Raw genomic sequence first — 5,637 nt, 5'->3', positions numbered from 1 at the left:
AGGTAGCCCTATTCGAGCTTGGGGAGCTTCCTCCTCATACTGCGGGAAGGATACCCGAGCAACGACAGACCTTTCTCTGCCCTTGACGAGGCGAGCTTCCGTGGTTTCCCTCGCTGGGCACTGCTTAGCTATGTGCCCCGTTGCGTGGGACTTGAAGCACTGTTTCCTTATGCGTGCGTCCCAGTTGGCTTTTTTTGCTTGCGACGACGCCACAGCCTCGCCTGCCGTCAAATTCGCAACCGGCGCACCCGTGCTAGACACCACAGCTGGCCTGTTCTTACGGCTTTCGTCGTAACTCTCTGCTAGCTTCACTACCTCGCTAGGCCTGGGGAAACCTGGTTTTTCATTCAAAATAACATGCGCCCGCGCTTCCGCAGTTAAACACTCCCTCAAACGGTCTGCTACTATCAGCTGTTTAAATTCTCGCAGCGAGCTCACCTTGCAACTTTCCAGATAGTAATCAAGGTAATTTTCTAACCTCACTGAGAATTGCTCTCAAGTTTCCTTCGCTCCTATAGTCGACCCAGAAAACAAACGCTTGTATTCCGCCGCGGAAAGTCGCAAACCATCCAAAATTTTGCTTTTCAGAGCAGCGTAATCTCTTCTCTCTTCCGAAGAGAGCCGCGTGAGAAGACCCCGTGCCCGCTCACTAAGCCGCGGCAAGACCAGTCCGGCCCACCACTCGCGTGGCACCTCGTACGACTCAAGGGTGGCTTCTACATCTTCGAACCAGCTACGCACGAGTGCCTCCTGGCTCGGCATTGGCGCAAGAACACCTTTTAATAGACCTGCAAATTTCAGCCGTCTATCCTCGTCCACTTTTGCGCCCACCGCGAAGCTGCTGTCAACTTCGTCAGGCTCTGCACTCCTTTGTGATTGCAGCCGCTGAACTTCCAGCTCCATTCGCTGCCTCTCTCGTTCTGCTTCAGCAATTTTCAACTGTAACTGCAGCACCATAATCTGCTGCTCCGACGCCGCCTCTCATGTGGTATTTGCTCCTCCCGTCTGATCTGTAAGTGACAACTCATCTCCCGCCCCATCCGCCATTTCCCTGTTTCCTTAGCGATATCACTCCTCAAAACCCAAGGCTTTGGCATAACATGCGCCCAACAGGAACCAAGGGGGTACTCGCCTAGCTACCGAAGCGCTGCGCTGCGTGGCCCTCGGTGCCCCGGCTGGTCGGATTAGCTTGAAGTGTCCGATGGCTCTCCACGTTTCAGCTTGAGGTCGCCGCCTTCACCAGTCCCGGTCGTCCCTCGCCACAGCGGAGTTCTTCAGCTCAGCCTAAGCAGATCCTGTCGACTGCGCCACTTCTGCAACCGCCTCTTCACCTTTGTCCGTGAAGGCGCCCGACGTTCGTCGATCGGGTTAGTTTCCCCTCGACGGGCTGCGGTTCGAATCTGCCGGCACCTTGAAGCAACTCCCTTAAGACTGATATAATAGTTTATTACATATTTACAGCAAGAAGCATGTTGAGTCCCGCTCGGGGTCTGTCCCCCCGACAAAAGAGTCCCCTGCTTTTATAACGTTCAGCCAAGGGCGAGAACGACACGTCAGTCACGTAGGCCGCGTAGCCCGCATGCAGCTAGAGTATCCGGTGTCGCCGGAACGTGCCACACCGCCGTTCGGATGAGGCGCTCGCGGACCGGAGCTTGGCCGTCCCGACCGTAGTCTAAGGCCGAGGAAACGACGGGGTGTGTCGTCGACCGCATCCCGTACGGTAGGCCAAGGGCGCTACGTGATGCCGCGCACGTAGCACCTCCGAAGACTACACCCGCGTTCCCCGGCGTGTGTGCGGTTGAGGTCATCGCCGTCAGTCCTTGAGGTTTGCGCCGTTGCTCGGTGTTGCGTCGATCCCAGGTGTTCCGCCGCCGGGTGCTGCATCTTGAGCAGGCGGCTTCAGCACAGCGTGATGGCCTTGTCTCCTCCAACCACGCGCTCCATCTGTGTCAGGAGCTTTGTACATGCGCAGTTGAGCCCGACATCCCCACTGCGGGACCCAAAGTCCAGGGAAAAGTTCAAACGAAGCCCCGAAGACTCACCGACGTCTTCAATCCGACGAACGACGAAGGCTTCACGTGCCTGGCGTAGTGGACTGTTTGCTCGGCGGCCGACGCAACGGAGCACCGCACGCGCACACACGCACTTCCCGAAAAGGAAAAAAACCGACGCCCGTCGTCACTGCTGAAATCGTAGCCAGAGCAGAGGGCTTGAGGGAAAGAAGATAGCAGCGCCGACATCACGTTCTCTTGAGCTGCGGGCCGCCATGTTTCGCGAGACGAGGAAGACCGACGACGTGGCGAGAGAGAGAGAGGATGTTGCGAAGGAAGCGGAGAGCGTTAACTCAAGGTCGCAGTGCGAGGACCTGCATGGTCTCCTTCCGACGGTGCAGCTGGTGCAGCAACGCACCGGTGCCGCGCACCGCATGAAGTCCCTGGCAAACGTAGTGCAGCCGCACCGACACGACCAGGCGAACGTGACGCGTCCGTCGGTGCAGCGCGGTGCGGTACGGCGCGGCCCAGGCGAATGTGACATTAGACCACCGTCGCCGCGCCCTGAAGAAGCAGCCGTCTCGCTGGAAAGAGACATCCGCTCAGAAGGCAGCAGTCTGCCGCCGCTCGAAGGATTCTGCCTAATCGTCCCTAGCTACCCCAGCTGGTCAAATCCTTTTCTTCAAAATAAATAAATTCTCGTTCTGTCAACAACATAAAGGATAAACTCTAAGTTTGGAAGGGTTGACGTTCCCACGCTTTGAACCAAAACAAGTGACAAGGTTATTCAAGGATTGAAAGGCGTCTGTCACCAAAAAGACGCCATCATGTTTTAGAATCCCTGCCACTGTGGTACAAAGGTACGGTCTCTCGCTGTTCAGAAGGTCGCCTCCCACTCCCGTTCAGAAGGTCGCCTCCTACTAAATCCTCTAGGCATCCTTTCTCCCATAGCGGCTCAAGAATTAGACGAAAGACTGCGTAACCACCACGGACGGCTCCTTCTTTGTATCGCAGTTAGCCCCCAACTCCCTGGCATTCAAAGACCGCATTATCTTCTGCTGGACGCTGCATTCGCATTGTCCTTCTCGCAGTTCTGGTTGTGTGTGGAGGCCACTGTATCATTCTCCTAACGAAAAAAAATCGTAGCACTAATACTGATGGTTTTGTTTGCTTCGCGCTTGCTTTGCTGCTGCCGGCATAAAAAAAGCTTTTTGCACGTGAAAAAAAAAAGGTTTTTGGACGTGAAAGACTGGACGTCTGCCCAGTCATAACAGAGGGGAGAGCTGTCAGCGTCGCAGGTAGAGATCTGCACAGGTACGGGGCAGACCGCGTTCCAGGGGCCGGCCCGGCCCTCGGGTCGGGCTTGGGCTTCACGGCTACATTCATGAAGTGCCCGGGCCTGGTACGGGCCTTGCATTCAAGTCTGCAATTGGGGCCAAAGCGGGCGGAAGCGACCATTACTTTTTTTTCTTTAGCGGCGTGTTCTTCGGAAGCGTACGTGTTCGGGGGTTGGGAGAGGAGCCACAGTGGGGGGGGGATAAACAGACGCTGAAGCATGTGTGTGTGGGTGTATGTTTTTGTGTTTCGGTGTATGCAGCGAATGCTTTTCTAGAGTATACCTCGCGGCGCGGCGTTCCTATTCGTCCCCGGCGGCGCGCCGGGAACGCTTCGCATCACAAACACGCACATACACGCGCCTACACAATGTGTACCCTCGCCGGCGTAAACCATCTGTACGCACGAGTGCTTGCATCCCCAATAGATGTAAAGAGGTTCCTCTGAGGGGTACTTTTCCTGAACAATTTCTCGCAGACCACCGCATAAGACGACCAGATTGCAATTTTTTTTTTCTGTTTTTACGGTTGTGCGCAACGAGAGTGGCTAATTTAGAACTTTTCCAGTCTTTTGTCCAAACCCGTCGCGATGATTCCCTTCCTTTCCAACTGTGACACGTGGTTTTCTTTACGTCTGCTTGTCATTTTTGTTTTTCCATCCTTGCCGCGCGTGTTTTGTCGCAGAAAAGGAAGTTCGGGTGATTTGTCTTAACAAGCTGCCTAGGCCTGCAGATTGGTCAAACTAATATTAGCAGCGAAAAAAAATGGTTGCAGTATTTCCTATTTGGTACCGTAATCAACATATGTGTAGCAGCTACAAGCGAGCTGCCATGCTGCGCAATTTGTGAGCTATTCATACTGAGCTAAAATAAAATGCAGCTGGCCCGTGAAAATTAGCTTCAAGCCGGGCCAGGCCGGCTGTCGGAAATGAATAGCGGGCCGCGGGCAAGTCCGGGTCCAAATAGACAACGGGCCGGCCTAGGCCGGGCTCCTAAATATCGTTATCGTTTGGATATCGTTTGGAGATTTGTGTTTGTCCTTTGTCCCCCTTGTTCCCCTTCTCCAGGGATTATTTCCATCATAAATATCGTCCCGTGCAGGGTGCAGACATTTAGTTGCAGGCATCGCGGGTTGGTGGTGTCAGTCGCGTCGTCATGCTTCATCTTGCGTTCATCCGGGCTCCCCAGGCTGTTTTCTTTTCAGCAACTTCTGGACATTGATTCAAAGCAAGGGTAGCCTATCGAAAGAAGCTCTGTTCGAAGCCACTGCATCGCAATGTAGTTCGCGTCTAATCTCAAAATTCAAGGTTTGTAATATGTATATACCAACGTTATTACATTACCTCAGTTGTGGAACTCCCGCGGAGGGGGGTACCCCCCTCACTCACTCCAATCCGCCAGCCGTCGTTCGAAGCGCCATCTATATTTTCGTTTCATAACTATGCGTTCCAAAGAGCCCAGCTGTAGCGCCAAATGGCGATCACAATGCCGCCATTTATCCTGCACCGGTCACTCGAGGAACTGCACATAACATCTATTTTGGCTTCAATCGGCAATTTCGGAGCCGAAACAGACACAGTGGAAAGGGTTACAGGGATGCGACCCACGTCTTCCCAGCGGACGCGCCGCGAATTTACCCTAAGATGAGCCTACGTCGGGAAGCTCTACCTGAAATCACCGCTGAGGCATGGTTGTATGAAAACAATATTAATTGTGCCGCGAAACCTTGCAAACTAAAGATTTTAGAAAACATCACGCGCCCCTCATTTTTTACTAAACTCCATTAAACGTTACTACAAAAAGGGTTTTTTTTTCGTTGGTTTTTACGTTTCCAGTAACGTTGAAACGTACGTATCCTGATTCAGTTACCAAAGCAGCCGTCTGGCGGCGCGTCGAGCGACGCTGGGCGAGTCGTGGTGAGTGAGGGGGGAGGGTACTGTTCGTACATGCGGCGTCTATGGGCAGTTCCGTAACTGAGCTAATCTAATAACGTTGGTATATCCTAGGCTGAAAGTTGGAATAACGAAGAAACCGGGTTAGAACAAGGTTAGAATTTACAAATAAACCAGACTTATTTTTTAGATCTCATTGTCTTTTTGCATAACAAGTTACATCACAAAGTGCCAGCAACATAACGGGATGTGATGGTTTGTGCTACATGCACCAAAGGCTAGACGGTTACTAGAAAACTACCTAGCTGTTGAATCAACACCTACAAATATCACGAAGTCTATAAAAAAATGGCAAAATCACTCCGACGCAGTCGTAGCATACCGCCATAATATTTGCCCTAAACGTGCTTATACAAGGAAA

This window comes from Ixodes scapularis, unplaced genomic scaffold (assembly GCF_016920785.2).
Source record: "Ixodes scapularis isolate PalLabHiFi unplaced genomic scaffold, ASM1692078v2 PGA_scaffold11__112_contigs__length_91849675, whole genome shotgun sequence".
Lineage (NCBI taxonomy): Eukaryota > Metazoa > Arthropoda > Arachnida > Ixodida > Ixodidae > Ixodes > Ixodes scapularis.
This window is presented reverse-complemented; position numbering follows the sequence as displayed.